Source organism: Ischnura elegans, chromosome 9, assembly GCF_921293095.1.
Source record: "Ischnura elegans chromosome 9, ioIscEleg1.1, whole genome shotgun sequence".
NCBI lineage: Eukaryota > Metazoa > Arthropoda > Insecta > Odonata > Coenagrionidae > Ischnura > Ischnura elegans.
Window position 1 is genome coordinate 95,071,119 of NC_060254.1, and position 16,519 is coordinate 95,087,637.

The following is a 16,519-nucleotide window of genomic DNA, read 5'->3' on the forward strand; positions in this document are numbered from 1 at the left end:
TGGAACAATTAACCAGATGGCTAGGAACAATTTTTTTGCGATTTTTTTAATTTGCTCGTTCCACAAGTCTAAAAATATATTCTGAAGCAGAAAGGGTTCCTACGTTTAGTGGAGACATTAATTATTCGATTTTTTTAACAATTGTTAAAAAAAATATTTTCTCGAATTTCGGCTAGTTACTTGACTTTTCCGAGTTTATATTCCCAATTTATTTTCCGGCAGACTGTTCTTAGTATAAAGTTATATATAAGAATATACTTACTCTGTGGTATAAATATATGCATACATTTTAAATTCACCAATGTTCAAGCACTTTGAGCAGACGGTAGGGGCTTATATTCAGATAATTATATTTTTAACTCTAGTCGCGGCATTATTTCGATATTGGTTGAAAAAATTATACATTAATACATTTAAGATGGGTAAATATGTAGGTACATTTTACTATTGAAATTCACTCGAGGTTATATATATTATTATCAAATTTTTGCGTCGAACTTCGTGCTTTTACCTATGTTTAACCAGACGAAACTAGCAACACGTATTTTATCAAATTTCAGAACTAATTATAAATCATACTTTGGTCACTAAGGGGTAAAATAAATGTCGTTCTCCAATGAGTCTGGCATTTACTTCAGCTTGCTTGGTACTATGCAGAATATAGGTGATTATCATGTGTAAGTTCTCAACTGTACGAGAATGTTACCAAAGAGATTTCCTTGGGACTTGATACTTCTTATATTGGTGTTAATGGATTGATGAAATTTAAGGAACAGAATCGCTACGTTCTGGTACCCTTTGGCTACACGTTAGCCAAGCAGCATGATGGTGCTGTAAGCAATACTCCCATATCAATACTCGCTTACCAACTCCCCCTTCCCACTGCACTGTCCATATTTACTCCCTTCCGTCGCCCTACTGCAGTCTGAATGGAAGCGTAAAAAAAAAGGCCTGAGAATCAACTAATTCCCTAGTGATGGCACTGTTATAATCCGCTGTGAGATTTCTTTCTCGAGGAAGATGTTTTTAGGGCACTGGGATATTACGTGTTGTTTATGTAATTGTCGGAATCATCTCCTTCCCTCCGGCGCGTCTAGGTATTCTTTTGTTTCCTCCAGTCCATTTGAATGGAAGTTTACGGTAAAACATTTCATTCGGAGGGACGATTCCTGTGGGAAATTTCTCTCGTTTGTTTGGCTTAATGGGAGTTCGAAATGGAAGGTGAGTGGATAAAGATGCGCTAACCGCGGAATAACGTGATATAACTGCGACCAACCATTCTTTTAAGAGGAAATTGCTTCTGAATGACTCTTGGATCAAACTTTTTTTTCTGTCGGAGAAAATATTCCGTTAGCCGGTCGAACGGAAAAGATATCCACATTACTGAAGTTTCTGTTAAAATTATGATCTTTTGCCTGTGAGGAAAGAGATAGCTTAGGAGTAAGTAGGCTTTAGAAATCCCAGTTTAGACGAATGTTTATGGTCAATTTTATCCTCATTTGAAAAAGGCCAGATTGGCGCCCATGCGACGCCGCTCCACGTGACGTCACAGGGACCTAGTTTCTTTAGGTATGAGTAGATAGGCGTTTTACATTGTCTGAGATTACTAATGCATGCATTAGGCACAGAGCTCAGGGAAACATCTCTTAATAATCACACATTAAAAATACCTAAGTTCGGAAAGTTTCCTTCGTTTGATAGGGGAATAATAATCCTTATTTAAGCCAAGCGCTACCTACTAGCAGGGTACTCAGCTACCTGCTAGCAGCCTGCGTCGTGTCAGCGCTCAAAGTCTCGCCCCAAGGTCACCTCACATGTCGACAGCTGGAACCAGAACGACGTCACACGGACTTTTCCCATCATTCCTACTTAGCCGTCGCGTTTTCGCGCGCTTGAAAATTTTCACTTTTCATTTAATCGCGAAAAATAGATAAAATCATTTAAAAATCTAAAAGCGTGAAAGACGAACTCCAGGAGTAATAATCTTTCGATTTAGGCAATAAAAAATAATAGGAAACCACCCTATTGTATTCAAGGACGGATCCAGGATTTTTTTGGTGGGAGGGGGGTGCAAGGTTTTGACAGGAAACAGTCTTCTCATATTTGAGATTGAGAACAACGTACAAGAGTCCGTCTAGTAGTCCGTCACCAGATATAACCGGTCGAGAAAGAGGTTACAAGATATTTAGCCGCATCTGAAATTGGACTGCCTGACTTTTGCCAAGCATTTATTAAATGTTTTTATTGTTTGGGGGAAAAACAAAATCCTGTATCAATTTGTTTGCAAAAAAAATATCTCTCTAATTTTCAAATAAGTGCTGGACGTGGAACTATGAAGAGGTTCTAGACTCATACTCTCTGTCACGCTCTGTATGGTTGTCTAAACAATCTAAGCCTTGCACGTAATCTCCAAGGCTCTAGTTCATGATCATGAATTGATGATAAAGACATGATTATTGTTTCAAAAACACCGCATTCAAGAGCTAGTTAACTCAGTGATTTATTTTTGTATGTAAATTATTGTCTTTGAATGAGTATCATATTTGTTGTCAGACTCATATTATTTTGCCGTTTCATAGTTAATTAATTTTGTATTTGTCGTCAGTTTGTAAGAACTGCTCCGACTGACGTACCTACCATACTTCGCGAAGGGAAAATACGACACTTTATACTATCACACTTTCAAAACTACTCTTTTGTTCAAGGACAGTCGAAATGCGTAAAGCGCAAGGGATGAAAGTTATGGGCCGGAAAGGAAAATGAGCTTCAATTCATGAGTTTTCTTTGTTTTCCAGACTTCATGTCTCTTTACAGTGGCTGAGTTAGTTACGAGCAGTTAATTTTTGTGAGAGGACTCCGCAGTTGAATTTCCATTCCGCTTGACTCTAATTCAAAGTACAATAGAATTGTCGTGTTTATTATTTTCTTTTCTTCGTGTAAATGTATATATCTGCGATTCTGACGCCGCATCTATGGCTGGGTGGTTATGTGGGTCGAGTCAATAATCAGTGGGTAAGATAGCAGTGGATGGGTAATTTAATTATTCTAGAAGTGCCTGATTACCTACGGTATTTACGCTCGGCATGCCTTAATACGCGGCATGATTGTAATTGTCGAAACAAATGTCCACTTCCATTTAGAAAAACCATTTTTCATGCTCTTGTTCATTCTAAAATTTCTTATGGTATAATATGCTGGGGCAGTGCATGCATGAGCACTTTTAAGAGTGCACTCGTTTTGAAAAGAAAATAATTAGGGTAATATTGTCTAAATATTATTATGAGCACTCATTTCCGTTGTTTGTGGCTCTAAATTTGTTGCCACTAAGGCATTTGTATTCATTCAAAGTGCTTAAATTGTTTTTTTGCAGAAGTCGAAATATGCCGAGTGGATGTGGCAAATATAAATGTAATTTAAGGAGTGAGTCATTTATGTGACAAATATATATATAATTTAAGGAGTGAGTCATTTATGTGACAAATATATATATAATTAAGGAGTGAGTCATTTATAGTAGCAAACAGACCTACGTTAACATTATATAAACGCTGTTTTTTTTTCATGTGGCCAAAGTTATTTCATTTACTGCCCGCTAGAATAAAAAAAAAATCCTCAAATGTGATGTTAAGACTTGTTAAAGAATGGCTTTTCTCGCAAGAAATACTTGAAAATTTATTTTTATGTTATTTCTTTAAAACACTCATGTATCATTTACTGCATTATTATTTTTTTTATTGGCATAGATTTTGTTATTTGATGGTGGCTCAATTCTGGTCCTATGACCTTGGAGACCACCTAAAGATCCTTCTCTTGTTATTTTGGTATTCAGATGTAAAAGCAAAATGTAGGAGTAAATAAATTATGGGCTTGAAGACAGTGACGGATCCAGGATAGGGAAAAGGGGGGGCCTAAGTGGGATGTAACCTCCTAGTAGTAGTGGGGTTCCGAACTAAATTACAATTCCATCTAGTGTGTAAATTGGATACCCCAAGGGGGGGGGGGGGTTCATAGCCCCTTTAGTGCCTAAATTTAAATCTATCTTTGCTTGAAGAACATTTTACCACAAAATTTTTAGAGTTTTTATGCTTAATTCTTAGGTATTACGTCATCAATCTGCAAAGGATTCGCCTCAAGCCAAGCATTTTTTACTTCGACTTTTCATCATTCCCTTCTCCTTTTATAGTATGAAGCCATAGGTTCTTTCGCTTTGGCATAAAATATACCCAGGTTCTATCGAATCAGTCATCAGTCAAATATCTTATTTTTATTCAGTGAGAAATATAATTTTCTCGCTAAATAAAAAGGAGAAATTTGAATTTATAATAAAAAACAGTATAATGCCTCGGATTTCTCAATTATTTTTTAAATATATGTACTAGAACTGAAAATTCCATTCTTACTGCAATTATTCTCTTCTATTTTTTATCATCTACGGATCTTCATCTTTATTATCGACGGTGCGAATAAAATGATTGCTTGATAAGGGGAAATTAAAATACAAAAACGATATGTCTTATGAATATTGAGCTAGTGTGCGAATTTAGGCTATTTTTGGGTAATTATCCAGGTTTTATTTTACGACGAGTAATACTAAAGATACACTTGCAATGTTCTACAATAATAATATTTTTTGTTTTAACTTAGGACGTTTTGATTCTTCTTGGATTGTTATGACGCAATGCGTGACATTGTTACGTACTCACCTTTTCAGCCATAGTTTTAAACCTATTACTCTCGCTTAGTGACGCACGAATTTCATTTCCCATAGGATATTTGCCAAAGAATTCTCCGATCCTGGGGAAAATTTTGCTATTTTAATTAGTTGCTAGAGAAAACTGTCGATTCAACGTCGCGTCGACTGAATTTGAAGTAGGGAGCAGTTCATTTTACGATTCACATTGAGCATTTGGCTGCAGTACATGCATGCTTAATGCAATTTATTTTATCCGTCAGCATCTAGAGGGTGTTTCATTTATTCAAGACGAATAAGAATGGGCATGGTTAACTCTTTCATCTGCACGCGGGTTTAATTGCATTGGAAATGGAAGTATATGTTTTCCCTTCGTTTTCTAATTTGTCCATGGGAATGAAATTCTTGTGTGTCGTTTTCTCACGCAGAAAGTGTTTCATGAATTTTAAATGCTTGCTAATATTCAATGGCTGGAGGTAATTATTCATAAGGTTTCTTAGCTACACTTCCGTTAATCATTCATATTTTATCTCATTCTTGTATAGGTATGCATTCAGGAAGATCTACACAGGAGAGTGTAGTCATAATGTTGCGTATTTCGTTTGCCACACTTTTCGTATGCTTCCTCCTTGTGATTCCCACTTTTGACAAAGCTTCTCTCACATTCTACATAGACGAAAATGGCACATGGCTATACGCTGGGGCCATGAAAATACTTCGAATATTAAGGAGGCTAAGATTGCTCTATGCTAAAAAGATTAGCGATAGGGACTTAACAAAATTGAACGTTGTAGTTTATATGTCCCATAATTCGGTGAATGATCAATGAAATATACCACAACTTGAATTTTTTATTGCATTTGATGGTACTATTTGAAATTGAGGTGAAAATGCGGTCGAGATTGAAATGGCAAGTTTCTAAATTTCGCGACGAAAAAAATTGTATTGGTTGACTGACTGCGTTGCTTTGGTTTCATGTTATTTATTTCGATTCGAAACTTTATTTCCGTTAATTTTAACCTTCATGAATAATACGTGCCGGGATATTAATTAACTATTCATGAATATCTATATGTTTTATTTCCAATACTTTAATTTTGTATGATAATAGTAAAAATAATATTTAATTTAAAAGCTCCATTTTCAGGGATTCTCCATGTTGCCGTTGTTGTGGAGAGAACAGTTTCCCATGTATTCTACAATTGTCAACATCTCCTTAGTGACTGAGACATAGCAAAGCAAACATTTTTTGGATGCTCTTTGCAGTAATCATAAAAACTGTTTCTTTTGGGCATCCATCCTTTTTGAAATGGGATGACTTACCCTGGATTTTTAAGGATAATAAACAATGAAGGTTGGACAAAATGTGCGATAGTAACTATTGTCTTTATTTTATTTATTTTTTCTTATTTTTTAAAAATTTCATCTTAGTGATTAAATAAACGAGATATTTGAGCGCGTATCAGAAATGCGATCGAGCAATCTCACCCATTTTGAGATTGAGATTATAATTGTTTCAGACACATTCAATCGCACGTTTTCTTCCATCCTTAATTACTTTCCTGTTCCAAAAATTTCAGAGTATTAAAAATAAGGTCGAAAAGGCTGGATACCCAAGGAAAATCGTTTTAATGGTAACTGCAAAGTTCATTCATAAAAATACTTGCGCTACTTTAATTCATTGTCGGCAACTAAGGAGTTACGATCTCATGCTAACTAACAGCAAATGCTTAAATTTATCTCCCGTACCATCTCCAGAGGTATTACATATCCCTCCTGAAACACCCTGTTTGTTCACTCAATGTCTCAAGACCATAATCCATTACGAATGCGGACTTGAGCGAATTTCGCTCTCTTCACGATGCTGGGAATGTACTTTCTTCCTCTCATCATTATTCCCTCGAGAACCTTCATTTTGGGCATTTCGAAGGGGAAACGCGTCGATTAATATTTGCAATTAGCGAATTTTTGGCCGAAACCGAAACTCGGCCCGCGTGGGTACGCGGATTTTTTTTTCCCTTTCATCGCGCATGTTGCGGGTCCCTTTCAAGTAGGTCGTTCCATTGCCCGCTCTGCGCTGGTCCGTTCCCCTCACCTGACTTAACGATGATGTCATGTAACCGAGTTGGGTTGGATGTGGGACACTCCGGCCCCATTCATTTGCCTCCCCATGCTTGCATCTCCCGCCCCCGACAAACATCCAAACCCCGGTCGGATAGCATCTCCGCTTCCCGGCCACACCTCCTTCGCCCGTCCACGCCCCCAAGTCGCGCACCTGCCGCCATCCTCGAGAAGAAAATGCGAGCCGGTGTACGGGATGTTATTTTCAACGGGGCTACATGTATGGAGAAGGTTCCTATTCAATCCCATTGAAGGTTTATATTCGTTGCCACTAAAACCGCTGTAAAAGAAAGAAAAAATGAAGATATCGTCTTGTAAAGGGTCTAGCAGGTTAAGATGGTGAAAAGTGCCCCCCAGAAATTTTGAGAAATAAAAAATATACACTTCAAGTGCATCCAATATTATGTGTTTCCCCAAAGTTTCAAGCCTCAACAATGGAAAATAACCCCGAAAAAATTGAAACACGATTTTTAGTTTTTTAACCATATCTCCTGTTTTTATTTTTAAAAATTGTTTTCTTGATTTTAAAATGTAAACACTATTACGTTACACCTACCATACTGAATTTTTTCAAAATTTTTAACCGAAAACTAAACTTTTACATAAGTTTGAAAATTTCAGAATCAAATTAAAAATTTTAGGAAACGATAGACACGCCGAAAAAAATATATGTTGTTACCCCTGCCCTAAAGTGTAATCCTAATTTTTTTCAGTTTTTTTAAATTGGTGGAACACGGTCAAAAACTCGAATAACTGCGTTGGGCCATTTGTAATAGGAGGATATTTGTTTTGATTGTTGAGAGCAACTATTGTTGATCAGGTCACTTTAAGTGTATATTTTTTATTTCTCAAAATGTCTGGGGGCACTTTTCACCATCTCAACCTGCTAGACCCTTTGGTGGTTTTAATGATTTCCTCAGTTTTTCACAACTGCGCTGCCACTTATAGCGCTCTGGTCAATATTTATACTTGACTGGGTATGGGCCTTGACTACGAGTACTTTCGAATTAATACTGAGTAGCGAATTTTCTGTAGGCAAATGATAAATGCTACTAAAGGGTTGTAACGAGGCAAGCCAATTACAGTGGCGTAGGTAGACCGAAATTAATTTATTATGTCATTGTAAAGCAGCGGTTCCCAACCGGTGTTACGCGTGCGCCGAAATAATCTGTAATTGCGGACGCCAGGAATTATGTATCTCTCAACCAAGAAATATGTCTAAATATTATATGGGGTATCTAAAACAAAATTTCTATTGATACAATCAATTATGAAGAAAGATGTCACCTACCCGTAGTGAAATTATGTAATAAAATGTGCACGTTACATTTTTTTGGGGCACAATACTATTAATATACATATAAGTACGGGAGGAAAACGATTCGGCTGCAATAGAAGGTTAATTACTGTTGTCCCCACGTGAAAGAAGGCAAAAATAAAGGAATATAGTTATCGCTTGAAAAATTGGTGGTATAAATAATTTCCTCAGCTTTTGGCAACTACGCAACCACTTTGAGATTTTGAGTATTCAAAAATGCAGCTGCAGCTTGAGTATTCAAAAACCAGCGAGGTGATGAGTTCACAGCTAATCACTTTTTTTGCAATATTTTGCAGTATTGTAGTTGAAATTGCAAGTAATGGCATCGAAAAGTTCACATCGTCAGATAGGTATATTTGAATTGTACCACAACCGTGATTATGTAGTAGCTCATACCGGATCTCTTGCCGAACGAGTCTCCGCCACTCCTACGCCTATGGGGTCCTTTGGCTTAGGATTATGAGAGAGCGGGTAGCTTGTGCCCCCTTCGGTACATACGTATACCGCTCATATGCACTGCCTGACGTGAGAAATTTACACATCAATGAGCCTGGGAAAAAATTAGGCGCGTACCTCAATTAAATACTATATTTGATTTTTTTTCAATTTTACTTATCAGTCAAAGTCAATGAGCTTTCATTGAATGATTTATCTTAGTACCCAAATGCAGCATTATTGAACAATAGGGTAGTTTCCTTCTCAAAGAAAACGAAAGGCATTGATTTCTATTCGTTACCCACCATTAGTGCATTCATAATATACAAATTATTTGGTTTTAGAATTCCCAGTTTAGACGAATGGCAATGGTCAATTTTATCCTCATTTGAAAAAGGCCAGATGCCACTCCACGTGACGTCACAGGGACTTAGTTTCTATACGAGTAGATAAGAGTTTTATATCGTCTGAGATTACCAATGCATGCATTAGGCAAAGAGCTCAGGGAAACATGTCTTTATAATCACCTATTAAAGCTGGCTAAGGTCGGAAAGTTTTCTTCGTTTAATAAGGTATTAATAATCCTTATATAAGCCAAGCGCTACCTGCTAGCAGGGTACTCTGCTACCTAATAGCATCCTGCGTCGTATCAACGTTCAAAGCCTCGCACCAAAGTGTAGAAATGACCCAAAAGTGCCAATTATAATAGAGTGACGGTAGAGGGTAGGAAACAAGAGAGGTGACAATGACCAAAGAGAAATGTTATCATCTGCTTATGTTTATGATAAAGTTAAGTTATTATTGAAGTTACTATTGATACCTCGTGAATAAGAAATTGACAAAAGCACGCTATAGTCATTTTCTAGGTCTTACTCTAAGATAGCGTGTCCAAAAGTCATTATCATCATTAATGATTGAAGCGTGTTCGGAGCTGGAGAACCTTACTCGGTCAAAGCGATAGCTATTCACTATTTCATTTCGATAGCCTCTACTGACTCAAATGCCATTAGTTCACGTGAATGGTTCCCAATGAATGGGTCGTCCCCACTCTTTTCTCCCGATTCGTCACGGTGTTTAGGAGCTCTTCTCCATTGTAGTTTTTCTTCCGCATGACGTCAACACCACCTCCGCATCCTCTTCGCTGATCCTCTCCCAACCTTCCGGCGCCTCCTCGCGGCGAGCCTTTCGTGAGGTTAAAATAAAAATATAACTTCGGCGAGTAGTGTTGAGTCATCCCTCAATCTGTTCCCAAGCTGAAGGACTTGGATTTTGGAAATATATTCTCGATGTTTTATCGCGCAGTATAAGAATACCAAGGTTATGCGGATCAGGGGCGCAGCTAGGAATTAAGGGTAGGGGGGGTTTTATGCGCAACTGATACTTACGGGTGTGGGGGTATTGCATAACTACCAGGGTAATCAGGAGTTGCGGGGGCCTTCCTCCTGAAAAATTTGAAGAATGATGGTTCAAAATGGCGAGTTTTACGGCTTTCTGAAGGATATTTGATAAATCATAACACTGTTCTATTTGTAATACTGATCCAAATAAGTAAAATGGATTAAACTTAAATATTTCTCTGAGCTATGGGGGGGGGGTTTATCCCCCGAAACCCCCCCCTCGCTGCGCCACTGATGCGGATGCGGTTTTGTAAAGCATTGTGACCGAGGAATTTTATACTCAAGATAAAATGTAGGTAGGGAAAAACTTGAGGAGGTAGAGCAATTCAATTATTTGGGCAGAATTTTAAAGGAAGACATGGGAACAGCACTAAGGATATCAGGAAGAGAATTGCGTTATGAACGGGCAGGAGCTTATGAGAAGATCGTTATGTAAGAGTTTCAAGAAAAGGCTAGTCTGGAGTGCAGCGCTTGGCGGTGGAGAAGGCGTTCATGAACAGCAAGAAGCTTATGAGAAGATATTTATGCAAGAGTTTAAAGAAAAGGCTGATCTGGAGTGTACCTCTTTACGGTACGGAAACATGGACACTTAGTCAGAGGGACGAGGTAAGACTGTTGGCATTCGAGATGTGGGTGTGGAGAAGAATGTTGAAGGTGAAGAAGACGGAGAGGAGAAGAAACGATGAAGTGCTGGACATGGTGGGTGAGGAGAGGGAGCTTCTTGACGAGATATGGAGGTGACAGAAGGTAGAGATGAAGCGGGTACTGAGCGGGGAGGGGATGTTGAAAATAGTGTTAGAGGTAGAATATTGGGTAAACGAGGGAGAGGAAGGAAGAGAATAGGTTTTTTTTAGATAGAATGAAAGGGAAAATGCCTTATTATGAGTTGAAGAGGGAAGTCCATAGAGGAAGAGGAGACGGCTAGAAAACCTCCTAAGTACTCCTCGAAAACCGACCTTAATGGGTAGAATACTAAAAAATAATATTACGTACTATCTGGACCTTAATAAAATGTATTCTCGTTCTTTATTATGCTATAAAGATCGTCTTGCGAAACGAATTTGATGAGTTCTTCGACTTAATTCCAGATCGATATCTTTCTTGTTCGATACCTTTTTGCATAAGATAAGAGAGGTAGTCCTAATACCAAAATTGATGAAATAGCGTAAGAATGCTCTGAGAGTGAGCGCGGCTGTAGGGATAAAAGACATCTCTGCTTTGATCAAAATCTATGATTAATTGTGGAACTTTTATGGTAGCAATTTCTGAGGGTACAGACTGCAAAAATAAAATCAAATCTTTATTATTATAATCTATTTATATGCACTGATAATGGCTTAAAAACGATAGGCATATGCGAAATATCAGTCATAACAAAAGATTTCTTATCAGTTACCATATCGACTTCGAAGTGTACGTGCTGAATAATTCAAAAGCCCAATTGATGGATCAGACATAAAAAATACGAGCGTTACATATTTTATCGATATTAGTACGTATGTGCTATTGCTAAAGTTTGGTATTGGAACAAATCGTATCAGTTATTTCGGAGTTCTCACCCTACTGCGATAAGTATAAGATCCTGTAAGGAGAAGCATGTCTTTTAAGTTGTTTTAGTGTTTGACTTCTTATATCTAGCGCCAAATCCTCCGTCATAAAGAACATCATACTTATGCTCCAAGAATAAAACGAAAAGGTGCTTACTATATTTATGCACCACCCGTATATCTCCTCATAAAAACTGATGTCAACTTTAAGATAAATGTTACTGTGTAGAGATAGCCAAGATACAAGCTGGATTACTGATTGCACCCTATGTGAAACGGATGATTTATGTAAAATGCAGATGAGGAAGATAGTCGACCTAAGTGAAGTCTATAATTGTCTCATTCTTGTTTCTAGTGACTTGTAATCCTCAAAGCTTGAGAGTGAAGTATAAGCGCGAAGCCGAGCCAGTCGTCCGTTGTCTTGGGAAACTTAAGATTAATGATGATAGAATTTCACGGTCAACCTCTATGGAGAATTTTAATTTTGGCGACTTCAAATATACATCCTGCTAAAGCGGCCGTGAACTTGCGGTTTTTGACCCAGCGGATGGAGTTGAGAGCACCGTAAGCGCGTCTTCAACCATAAGGATCATTATTCTCTTGAACAAACAAAGAATTGAAGTCCACATGGAGACCACTGCCGTTTTGAAGAATTAAATGCTTTTAAATTACGCAATTAAGATATTTTTCAGATTAAATTGAACGTAACTTTGCGAAAATGCATGATTTTTAAATTGAATTGTATTTCATAGTACACTCAAAAATCTGTGGACTTGCATTCATTACATTTGAGTGTACTGTATGAATTATTATTTTTCAGTTTTTTTGGATCGTTTAAAAGATCCGTTTTTATTGAAATCATATTTTAACCTATATAAATGTTGAATAGCAAGTGCATAATATGAAATTCATAGTGTAGTCCTCATAAAAGTGAATTTGAACTAATTAAAGTACCGTTTGGTAACATTTATTAGCAGACTATATTTTAAAAATATATTTTTGACGTTCCTAGGTTGTTTTCAAAAGAGTCACTTTTAATCATAGCATATTTTATTCTCTCAGGAAGATTGAGTTATGCTTTATATTTTTATGGACTTTCCTGCATTTGTAGTTCTAATGAGGGCTCTGTCACTCTTGATAAATCGACTGCTGAGCCTTTCATCTACATCTACATCTACAAATTACCCTGCGAGCCACCTCTAGGGTGTTTGGCAGGGGGTGATCAATCACCAGCATGCAGCATGCATTTGGACTCCCACATGCACACCACACCGTCCAAGAAACGTCCCGTATAATAACAAACTATACTACTATATGCTGTTAGAAATAGAATATAGAATTGAAATTCAGAAACATGCAGTAAGTTTTACATAGGTTAGTAGGCTACACTGCGAGTCATGCAATCTATTTACGCGTTCTATTGCTGCCGTTATAATCTCTTATTGATCGTGGAAAAAATGACATTCGGAATCTGTCTGTTCTGCAATCTATCTCTCTTATTTTATTTATATGATCTGATCTTCCGTAGTACGTTGGCGTCCGCAAGATATGGTTGACTTCGTCAGAAAAGACACTGCTCTTGAATTTATCTAAAAGGTTTAGTCTATTTTTCAATCTACGGTCCGACAGAGATTCCCATCCGAGTTTATCTAAGAGGTCAGTTACACTAACAAGACTATCGTAACGACCTTTCACATACCTGGCAGCTCTTCTTTGCACACGTTCTAACTCTGTTATTAAGCCTTTTTCATGAGGGTCCCAAACACTGGCAGCGTATTCCAAATGTGTTCTAACGAGGGAAAAGTAGCTAATTTCTCTCACTTTGTCGTCGCACTTTCCTAATATTCTTTTAACAAAACCCATTTTACGATTAGCTTGACCGGTTATTTCTCGAATATGTTTATTCCACGATAGATCATTATTGAGTCTAACCCCTAGATATTTCACAGATTCAACTGCCTTTAACTGCGCGCCCCGAATGACATAGTTACGCTGTAGGGAGTTATTCTTCTTCCAGAAATTCATTACGACGCATTTTTCCAAATTTAATTCTAACTGCCAAGCATCGCACCAAGCTTGGAAGCACAAGCTTCATAATGTATATTATGCATGCGTAGACCGAATTTCGTTAGTAAGTACTCTAAAATGATCGATACTTGCCTTTAAATTATAATAAATCTTGTTATATGGTGTGAAAAGGCTAATACAAAATTTCTGTAAAAATCGCATTTTTATTAGGCGCAGATATAGTTTTTTTTACGGCCGTAATTAAAGCATTACGCTTTCTGCATCCTATAGCTTCATACTCGGTTAGAGAAAAAGATGGATAGGAAATTATGCGAAGTCATCGTCAGTTTGAGACAAAAATTAATAGAAAATTAGAAAGATATGTTTGAATATCATGATTTTTCGATAAATTTGCCTAATGGAATGGAATTTCTTTAAATATTTTGTAAAGAAATTATGTCCGCATGTGAGTATGGGTATAAATACTTTAGGCTGCTCGGGGATATTCAAGTATGACTCATAATCGCTCGAATAGGAAGCTGCGGTCTAGCCAATATTGTTTTGAATATTTGCCAACGTCTCATACAATGCGTATGCATGTGAGCGACAACGCTGACTCATCATATATCCATCATAATTTGCGGATCAACATCGAAAGAGAGACGCGGAATCCTCTAGAGGAACTCCTTTCGTCACATAAAGGCGGAACTTCAGAGAGCACAAGGTGTACTGGCCGCGGTAGTAAAAGAGGTCGTTTTGTAAGCCGCCCTAAGCCAAGACTGTATTTGGCGAATGTTTGATAATGCTATTTCCATCCACGCTCTTACCTACTGTTTGTTTTCAAACAGCTAACCTTTTGCTACATGACATCATGCCTTTCCTTCAACACTGGCTGCAGTCACAGTCATGCGAATTCATTTCCTTTTGCTGGGAGTATCTTCTATAACCTTTTCGATTTTCAATGCCGTCTTTCATGTTGGTATTCAAATATTCATATCAAGCGTCTTAAGAACTTATGCAAACATTGTTTTCGATTCATTAGGCAACTGAGGTATAACCGTCCACTTTACGCGTCCTTCCCGGATAATATAGGAACTTACGCTGTTTTTTTTTTAATTTTACTTCGCAAGCTTTATGAAACATTTTGGGGAATAAAGAGGAAGACAAAATTCTTTAATATTTAGAACCACCTCGCTTTTTTTTAATAAAGCCATCTTTATCTATTGAGTAATTTAATGTGCCTTATTTAAAAAAATCATGATGCGGATATAAGTATTTTGGAAAGTTCCATGGGAAAAATCCAATCCTACAGTGGTTAGATATCATGAATTAGTTTCACATACAAGCTTTTGAAACGCAGACCTAGTAAAATTTTTTTGGAATATCCGTATCTTGGTGTTTATCGGCCGATACTTGTTGTCTTTATCGAAGACCTCATGAATACTGGGAAAATTTGTATTAGCCCGAAGGAGTTCCCTGGCTTAGGCCTGGAAAAGTTGGCTCAACTTTTAGCACGAAGAAGTCAACAATCCCTGAAATGAGTCAAGTTCTTACATTTAGTGACCGCGAAAGCTTAAGTAAGACACCTAAATTTTTATTTTTTTGGTGATGAAATGACTTTATTTTAACCTCATGCAGTGAATTTAGTGGATACCTTCCCCTTTCTTAACATTCTGATAATTTTTTGATGCGTGTCTTGTTAAGATATTATTTCTAAAACCTTTTTTGCTCTAAATAAATATTATCGTAGGAAGTTAATATTTTCAATAGTTCAATCATGAAATTTTTTGTAATAAACATCTGTCATAGCTTTCAGCTATTAACTTTTTTATTCGTATCGGTATAGGGTATGATTTTTTTAATTAATGCCAATTTGGTGTGTCAATAAACAGGCCCAGTGATATAAAAGTATTTTTATGGTCATAATTGTTCGAGGAAATCATAATGTAATGCACCAGAGAAAGTGAAATAAGGATTTGGTTCCATTGGCACGAAGAGGTTGATTTTATGTGAATGTAAAAATTTTACTTCATGCTTGAACGAGTGTTTTTAACGCCTCACTTCGTATTTATTTCAGTGGCAGACTGAGTTCTCGGAAGAGGAGCGGTAGCGGACACGGGTCGCAGAATCGGTAAGAGAATTTAATTCATGTTGAACGGGACAATGACTTTGAGGTCAATCGAAGCTGCCTTCGAGGAATGTGTGGTGTCTTTGGCGGGTTTGTTTATTCCTCGCTTCGGGCATGAAGGCACAGCAAGCGCAATACACACCTACAGGGTGATGGCATGCTTCTTTTTTATGGTGCCTTTGTATTCCGATAAGTTTACGAGACGCGTTCAACTTGTTTCTTCTCTCAAGAGTCGTGACTGGTCTAATGTGTTCGCTGCTTCAAGCGAGTAATTTATGCGTTTGGCGTATCCTCCGAAAACCTTTTTTTTATTCCTCCTCACGTATGTTATTCCTGCTGTTGAATGAGGGCATCGGACCAAAATCTTTGCACTTATATTACCTGTAATAGGTGGCGTTTCAACCAATTTACCACTCATCTTATGGACGTTTTTAGTGCAAGAAAGGCCCCAACCGAGGTCTGTTTCTATCAGAGGCGTATATAACAGTGATTCATTGGCCTAATTTTTGTCTTACCTAGGAAGGCTATAATTAACTTAATTTATTCCACCATGCTCGCAGGTATGGGATTCGATTATCACCGTTGCTAAATTTATATCCACATCCTCTTGTCCCCAATGTATGGTGCAGTGATGCTTATAAATCTGAAGGATAGTGAGGCTTGCTTTTTTTGCTATTTATCATTCTTTTGAAATATTTGGCTGATTTTTTCTATGATAAATACAGCAATATTTATCTCGCGGAAGAAAAAAGTGTTGCCGTCATTTCAATTCAATAGTTTTTTAAATTTTCAATGCTGCCAGTGTACATGGATATTTACATAGTATCCCTAGTATTTGATATATTTACAGCATAGACCCTATTTAGGACAATTTTC

The 16,519-nt window shown here is 37.3% G+C and overlaps 1 protein-coding gene across 1 annotated transcript in view; it reads left to right on the forward strand.

Annotated features, from left to right (window-relative positions):
• Window positions 1-16,519, forward strand: part of LOC124164999 — a 265,496-nt gene that overhangs the window by 73,508 nt on the left and 175,469 nt on the right. The window contains exon 2 of the mRNA XM_046542238.1: window positions 15,593-15,646. The gene's annotated coding sequence lies outside the window, so the exon portion shown is untranslated. The remainder of the gene's footprint in view (window positions 1-15,592; window positions 15,647-16,519) is intronic.